Consider the following 9,338-nt stretch of genomic DNA (forward strand, 5'->3'; position numbering starts at 1 on the left):
CACTTCAACTGACTATGATATGTTAAGGATAAAGGCAACACAAACCACATACATCGATTGTAAGGATGGAATCAGGGATGAAACATCTATAACTAGAAAGGTGAAAGATACAAAGATGTTGAAATACCTTTACCCGGGATCAGTAGCACCTGTGGCAATGGACACACCTTTGTAATGCTTGATCACTTACAACTGATCAACTTTAATACGAAAGTCTTGGGTATTGTCCCTCAGGAAAACTTTTTATGAATATTTATAAAACACATACATATGTTAGATATACACTATCTCTAGAATATATCTTTACCTGGGACGTGTAACACTTGTGTGGATAGACACAGCTTTGTAATGCATGATCCATTACACGAAATGAACTTCACTAACGAAGAGTTATACAACGCGTCGTTGGAGAACATTAATCAAATACCTATACAGAATTTTAATGTAAGATAAGAGGCATTTCATGATGGTAAACATAAAAGATGATGATGAAAGAAAAGGGAGGTAGAGGTAAATATTTTGTTAAAAGATGAAATACTCCTGCCTTAAACTAGCTCCTGCATTTTCACTTAGATACCCACATGATAATGCATTCTGTTCTTTATAATCATAAATGTTTATTTTTTGATACGTTTTATCATTTCTTATATAACCAAACCATTTCAAAACACCCTCTTCTGCTCTCTCAACCACGCTCTTTTTATTTCCACACATTCACCCTTACATTGCTTACTCGATCAAACCACCTCACACCACATATTGTCCTCAAACATCTCATTTCCAGCACATCCACCCTCCTGCGCACAGATCTATCCATACCCCACGCCTCGCAACAATACAACATTGTTGGAACCACTATTCCTTCAAACATACCCATTTTTGCTTTCCGAGATAATGTTCTCGACTTCCAAACATTCTTCAAGGCTCTCGGAATTTTCGCCCCCTCCCCCACCCTATGATTCACTTCCGCTTCCATGGTTCCATCCGCTGCCAGATCCACTCCCAGATATCTAAAACACTTTAATTCCTCCAGTTTTTCTCCATTCAAACTTACCTCCCAATTGACTGGACCCTCAACCCTACTGTGTTTAATAACCTTCCTCTTATTCACATTTATTCTTAACTTTCTTCTTTCACACACTTTGCCAAACTCAGTCACCAGCTTCTGCAGTTTCTCACATGAATCAGCCACCAGCGCTGTATCATCAGCGAACAACAACTGACTCACTTCCCAAGCTCTCTCATCTACAACAGACTGCATACTTGCCCCTCTTTCCAAAACTCTTGCATTCACCTTCCTAACAACCCCATCCATAAACAAATTAAACAACCATGGAGACATCACACACCCTTGCCGCAAACCTACATCCACTGAGAACCAATCACTTTCCTCTCTTCCTACACGTACACATGCCTTACATCCTCGATAAAAACTTTTCACTGCTTCTAACAACTTGCCTCCCACACCATATATTGTTAAAACCTTCCACAGAGCATCTCTATCAACTCTATCATATGCCTTCTCCAGATCCATAAATGCTACATACAAATCATTTGTTTTTCTAAGTATTTCTCACATACATTCTTCAAAGCAAACACCTGATCCACACATCCTTTACCACTTCTGAAACCACACTGCTCTTCCCAGATCTGATGCTCTGTACACGCCTTCACCCTCTCAATTAATACCCTTCCATATAATTTACCAGGAATACTCAACAAACATATACCTCTGTAATTTGAGCACTCACTCTTATTCCCTTTGCCTTTGTACAATGGCACTATGCAAGTATTCCGCCAATCCTCAGGCACCTAACCATGAATCATACATACATTAAATAACCTTACCAACAGGTCAACAATACAGTCACCCCCTTTTTTAATAAATTCTACTGCAATACCATCCAAACCTGCTGCTTTGCCGGCTTTCATCTTACGTAAAGCTTTTACTACCTATTCTCTATTTACCAAATCATTTTCCCTAACCCTCTCACTTTGTACACCACCTCGACCAAAACACCCTATATCTGCCACTCTATCATCAAACACATTCAACAAATCTTCAAAATACACACTCCATCTCCTTCTCACATCACCACTACTTGTTATCACCTCCCCATTAGCCCCCTTCACTGAAGTTCCCATTTGCTCCCTTGTCTTACGCACTTTATTTACCTCCTTGCAAAACATCTTTTTATTCTCCCTGAAATTTAATGATACTCTCTCACCCCAACTCTCATTTGCCCTCTTTTTCACCTCTTGAACCTTTCTCTTGACCTCCTGCCTCTTTCTTTTATACCTCTCCCACTCATTTGCATTTTTTCCCTTCAAAAAATCGTTCAAATGCCTCTCTCTTCTCTTTCACTAATAATCTTACTTCTTCATCCCACCACTCACTACCTTTTCTAATCAACCCACCTCCCACGCTTCTCATGCCACAAGCATCTTTTGCGCAAGCCATCACTGCTTCCCTAAATACATCCCATTCCTCCCCCGCTCCCCTTACCTCCTTTGTTCTCACCTTTTTCCATTCTGTTCTCAGTCTCTCCTGGTACCTCCTCACATAAGTCTCCTTCTCAAGCTCACTTACTCTCACCACTCTCTTCACCCCAACATTCTCTCTTCTTTTCTGAAAACCCCACAAATCATCACCTTCGCCTCCACAAGATAATGATCAGACATCCCTCCAGTTGCACCTCTCAGCACATTAACATCCAAAATTCTCTCTTTCGTGCGTCTATCATTTATCACGTAATTTCAATAACGCTCTCTGGCCATCTCTCCTACTTACATACGTATACTTATGTATATCTCGCTTTTTAAACCAGGTATTCCCAATCACCAGTCCTTTTTCAGCACATAAATCTACAAGCTCTTCACCATATCCATTTACAACACTGAACACTCCATGTATACCAATTATTCCCTCAACTGCCACATTAGTCACCTTTGCATTCAAATCACCCATCACTATAACCCGGTCTTGTGCATCAAAACCACTAACACACTCATTCAGCTGCTCCCAAAACACTTGCCTCTCATGATCTTTCTTCTCATGCCCAGGTGCATATGCACCAATAATCACCCATCTCTCTCCATCAACTTTCAGTTTTACCCATATCAATCTAGAATTTACTTTCTTACACTCTATCACATACTCCCACAACTCCTGATTCAGGAGTAGTGCTACTCCTTCCCTTGCTCTTGTCCTCTCACTAACCCCTGACTTTACTCCCAGGACATTGCCAAACTACTCTTCCCCTTTACCCTTTAGCTTCGTTTCACTCAGAGCCAGAACATCCAGGTTCCTTTCCTCAAACATACTACCTGTCTCTCCTTTTTTCTCATCTTGGTTACATCCACACACATTTAGACACCCCAATCTGAGCCTTCGAGCCTTCTTCTGATTCCCCTTTTAGAAAGTTAAAATACAAGGAGGGGAGGGTTTCTAGCCCCGCGCTCCCGTCCCCTTTAGTCGCCTTCTACGACACGTGAGGAATGCGTGGGAAGTATTCTTTCTCCCCTATCACCAGGGATACATATATATATATATATATATATATATATATATATATATATATATATATATATATATATATATATATATATATATATATATATATATATATATTTATCTATTTATTTATTTATTAATTTTGCTTTGTCGCTGTCTCCCGCGTTTGCGAGGTAGCGCAAGGAAACAGACTAAAAAAATGGCCCAACCCACCCCCATACACATGTATATACATACACGTCCACACGTGTATGTATATATATGTACATGTATATATGTATATATATCTTTCTTTCTTTTCTTTCTTTCATACTATTCGCCATTTCCCGTTAGCGAGGTAGGGTTAAGAACAGCGGACTGGGTCTTTGAGGGAATATCCTCACCTGGCCCTCTTCTCTGTTCCTTCTTTTGGAAATTAAAAACAAAAAACGAGAGGTGAGGATTTCCAGCCACCCGCTCCCTCCCCTTTTAGTCGCCTTCTACGACACGCAGGGAATACGTGGAAAGAATTCTTTCTCCCCTATCCCTAGGGATAAGTAATCATCTATTCACCCATATATCCATAGCACCTTATATAACACATTTCTGCACAAGTAATTAAATATTAAGTAATCAATCCATCATATAACCTCTTTGTCGTATACCCTCCCTATTATCTATAATAAAATAATAAAATCCTAAATACCTGTAAATAAAAGGGAACACTTGAGCTTTCACCTTAACTTTCTATTGCTCTGATAATTTTCGTCCCACAAAGGGGCCCCTGAAACCAAAATATGCCTATCTACATAAGAAAAATGTACAACATTCTTTTTTTTTTTTACAAAATCCAGGATCATTACTTTTTTCCATTACTTTGTAATTAGCTTCAAAATACTTCCTCCCAGTAAAGACAAACTGTAAATGACCAACAGCTTATATGCTGCCAAGAGGCACAAAAAATATTTTGCTCAGGGATAAAATACTATCACTTTAAACTCATTTCCTAAATTCCACTGATCAAACCAAAGGAAGAGCTGCTTGAGGATAAAAAAACACTTCGCTTAGGGATAAAACACGATCACTTTAAACTTATTTCCAAACTTTCATTGATTAAACCAAAGCAAGAGACTGCTTGAAGATGGTAAACACATTGTGGACAGTAGTTTGATTTACCATTTTTTGGTGGTCTAACTGTCTTGTTTGGGCCTGGTTGAAAAGCATGTCTTTGAAGCTTTAGCGAGTTAAGCATAAAGCTGAAGTATAGTTCACAGACATATATTTCTTAAAAGGAGTACAGCTTAGATATTCCCATCTAATTCTGTGTCGGCTTTCAAAAATGTATCAGAGAAAAGGTATGTGTTGCTTTGTAAACAATTCAGAACATACATCACCTATGTACATGACCACAACTGCAACTTGGCACAGATATATTCTCACTCACACAGATGCATAGAGTATGATGGTTGTCTCAACCTCTTCCCCACTCCTCCCCCAGAATCTCTTCTCTCCAAGGAGGTGGTGGGAGGTGGGTTGGGGGGTGGCTGGAGGATAGAAACATCAGTGCAGGTCATGCCTCATGGGAGGGCCAGGTTTCCGCAGAAGGGTGGACGAGGAGTGGGTGTGCTTGAGAGAATCATTATGAGTTTTATATTCCATAACTGTATTGGGATGAAAGGTTAAGAACTCGCTTCAAAGTGTCACGGATTCGTCCTGTTGTTACTGTGTCCTGTGCACTTCGATTCCAAATAGAGATAATGTTCTCCTGAAATCTCACTGATATGACAGCACCACAGATCTCATCTCCAACCATGAACTGTTCACCTAGCATTACCAATATCATGTTCTCTCAACACCGTGAAGCCAGTCCTTGGCGTAAACGAACAATCCATTTCCCCCCATTCTTATTCCCAACATCTTCTCACATGGGCTTTATTCCATCTTTAAAAATATGTATATCCGAGTGTGAAGTTAGGTCAACAGGAAGGACTAAACGACTATCGTAACCCCAAAACTGTTCCACTGATGCAAATCTTCCAAGTAACCTGAGGTTCTGGTCATAATTTTGTGTTGTAGTCTGCTTTCCTGGTGCTCGACGACTGAACCATATACAATAAGTATACTGCACTCTATGCTCCCCACACTTAACTTCAACTGATGGCAATGGTTTTTCTGTCTCCTTTGAGTCGCGATTTCCACCCTCTTCTTCACCCGAGTCATCATTAGATTTACGAGCATCGTATTTGTTCACCATGGTGGACATGATATAAGAGTTGTCAACTACACAGTACGCTGTCTCCCGCGTTAGCGAGGTGGCGCAAAGAAACAGACGAAAGAAATGGCCCAAACCCACCCACATACACATGTATATACATACGCGTCCACACACGCACATATACATGCCTACACATCTCAACGTATACATATATATACACAAACAGACATATACATATATACACATGTACATAATTCATACTGTCTGCCCTTATTCATTCCTGTCGCCACCTCGCCACATATGAATATGACAACCCCCTCCCCCCGCATGTGTGCGAAGTAGCACTAGGAAAAGACAACAAAGGCCACATTCGTTAACACTCAGTCTTTAGCTGTCAGATATAATGCAAGGAAACCACAGCTCCCTTTCCACATCCAGGCCCCACAGAACTTTCCATGGTTTACCCCAGACGCTTCACAAACCCTGGTTCAATCCATTGACTGTAAGTCGACCCCGGTATACCATATCGTTCCAATTCACTCAATTCCTTGTACACCTTTCACCCTCCTGTATGTTCAGGCCCCGATCACTCAAAATCTTTTCACTCCGTCTTTCCACCTCCAATTTGGTCTCCCACTTCTAGTCGTTCCCTCCACCTCTGACACATATATCCTCTTTGCCAATCTTTCCTCACTCATTCTCTCCACGTGACCAAACCATTTCAAAACACCCTCTACTGCTCTCTCAACTACACTCTTTTTACTACCAAACATCTCTCTTACCCTTTCATTACTTACTCGATCAAACCACCTAACACACATAATGTCCTGAAACATCTCATTTCCAACAAATCCACCCTCTTCCGCACAACTCTATCTATAGCCCACGCCTCGCAACCATATAGCATTGTTGGAACCACTATTCCTTCAAACATACCCATTTTTGCTTTCCGAAATAACGTTCTCACCTTCCACACATTTTTAATGCCCCCAGAACTTTAGCCCCCTCCCCCACCCTATGACTCACATCCGCTTCCAAGGTTCCATCCGCTGCCGAATCAACTCCCAGATATCTAAAACACTTCACTTCCTCCAGTTTTCTCCATTTAAATGTACCTCCCAACTGACTTGTCCCTCAACCCTACTGTACATAATATCCTTGCTCTTATTCACATTCACTCCCAGCTTTCTTCTTTCACACATTTTACCAAACTCATTCACCAGCTTCTGCAGTTTCTCACCCGAATCAGCCACCAGCGCTGTATCATCAGCGAACAACAACTAACTCACTTCCCAAGCTCTCTCATCCACAACAGACTTCATACTTGTCCCTCTCTCCAAAACTCCTGCATTCACCTCCCTAACAACCTCATCCATAAACAAATTAAACGACCATGGAGACATCACACACCCCTGCCGCAAACCTACATTCACTGACAACCAATCACTTTCCTCTCTTCCTACTCGTAGGCATGCCTTACATCCTCGATGAAAACTTTTCACTACCTCTAACAACTTGCCTCCCACACCATATATTCTTAATACCTTCCACACCCCATCACTATCAACTCTGTCATATACCTTCTCCTGATCCATAAATGCCACATACAAATCCATTTGCTTTTCTAAGTATTTCTCACATACATTTTTCAAAGCAAACACCTGATCCACACATCCTCTACCACTTCTGAAACCAAACTTCACTTCCCCAATCTGATGCTCTGTACATGCCTTCACCCTCTCAGTCAATACCCTCCCATATAATCTCCAGGAATACTCAACAAACTTATACCTCTGTAATTTGAGCACTCACTCTTATCCCCTTTGCCTTTGTACAATAGCACTATGCACGCATTCCGCCAATCCTCAGGCACCTCACCATGAGTCATTAAATAACCTTACCAACCAGTCAGGCAGGACAGGAGAGAGAAGCTTGGTACAAGAGTCAGGCAGGAGAGGAGATAGAGGCTTGGAACATGAGTCAAGCAGGACAAGAGAGAGAGTTTTGGGACGGGATTCAGGGTGAATAGGAGAGAAAGACTTAGGACGAGAGTCAGGCAGGACAGGAGAGACTTGACACGAGAGTCAGGCTTGATAGAGGAGGGAGGCTTGGGAGGAGAGTTAGGTAGGACAGGAGAGAGAGGCTTGGGACGAGAGTCAGGCTGGACAGGAGAGAGAGGCTTGGGACGAGTGTCAGGCTGGACAGGAGAGAGAGGCTTGGGACGAGAGTCAGGCTGGACAGGAGAGAGAGGCTTGGGACGAGAGTCAGGCAGGACAGGAGAGAGAGGTTTGGGACGAGAGTCAGGCTGGACAGCAGAGAGAGGCTTGGGACGAGAGTCAGGCCTCTGTTATGGCTTCAGCTTCTGTTGAATTCTTTATAAAATTAAGAACACGACATATGTAGACAGAATTGGCCAAACTCACCTCAATCTGCTACCGTCCACCAGACTGGCCCAGGAAATACGTATAAATGAGATTGTATCATCCCAAACTCGTTTTAATGGTTAATGATAATCCCGGGTTATATATATGATTCGACTATTATTAACATAAGTGTAAACATGACAGATGATATTCAGTGTACAAAATAACTGCTCTGGTTCTGTGTCGTGGCTTCACCAACTACCGAGTTCGCCCTAACATAAGCAATATATATTTTGACGTCCCTTTATCCCAATATCATTTCTTACGTTTATTTCCAGCAAAAATGTTTTGTATCTAATATTGAAATTTGGTGTAAGTATTTGTTGATTGTTCATCAGCAAGACGTTGTATCTTTGTTATTAAAGTTCATTTCATACAATAGATCATGTTTTACATAACTGTGTCTCTCCATACAGGTGGTACACTTCTCGGATAAAGATATATTTTTAAGAAATACGTTCTATCTAACATAGATATTATGTCTTCTATAAATATCTTTAAAAGTTCTCGTGTGGGACGATGCTTTAGAGTTTTGTATTAAAGTTGATCACTTGTAACTGATCAAGTATTACAAAGTTGTGTTCCTTCTTTTCTTCAACAGTATTGTCCACATTATCTGCCAAGTAGAGTGGTTGAGAGCAGTATTGTCCACATTATCTGCCAAGTAGAGTGGTTGAGAGCAGTATTGTCCACATTATCTGCCAAGTAGAGTGGTTGAGAGCAGTATTGGAGAGACGTAGTGTCACAGTTGGTTTGATCAAGTCCAGGACTTGGCGCCTCCATAATGACAACTTGTTGGTTATTTCCTTGTAATTATCTGTATGTCTTGTAACGTTGACCACCACACTAATGTGTCACTTACTGATGTCTTCATAAACAGCCTGGGAAGGACCCAGTCATCTGCTGAGGTTGGAATTCCTTTGTATTTCCACAGGAGGCGATACTGATCCTAAGTCAAGGTATTTCACAATCTAGGATCCCTTATGCCTTCTAGTTACTTATGTTTGGTATCTGATTCCATCCCAACACTCGATATTTATGGTGTGTAATTCTGTTTATCCTGATCACATCAATATAATCAATGGAAATGCAGAGCATTTTTCAACATAGTTACTCCACTCTGTCACATAATTGTAAGGTTGCGTCGTCGACAGGAATGAATACAGGTCTTCTTCGTGGATGGTAGTCAATGAAGATCAGGCGGCCT

General features: G+C 41.2%; 1 pseudogene; it reads right to left on the minus strand.

Moving 5' to 3' along the window:
- Positions 1–5,053: 5,053 nt before the first annotated feature.
- LOC139748496 (eukaryotic translation initiation factor 4E type 2 pseudogene) lies at positions 5,054–5,756 on the minus strand (annotated as a pseudogene).
- Positions 5,757–9,338: the final 3,582 nt, after the last annotated feature.

Source organism: Panulirus ornatus, unplaced genomic scaffold (genome assembly GCF_036320965.1).
Source record: "Panulirus ornatus isolate Po-2019 unplaced genomic scaffold, ASM3632096v1 CTG_5117_pilon, whole genome shotgun sequence".
In the NCBI taxonomy this organism is placed as follows: domain Eukaryota; kingdom Metazoa; phylum Arthropoda; class Malacostraca; order Decapoda; family Palinuridae; genus Panulirus; species Panulirus ornatus.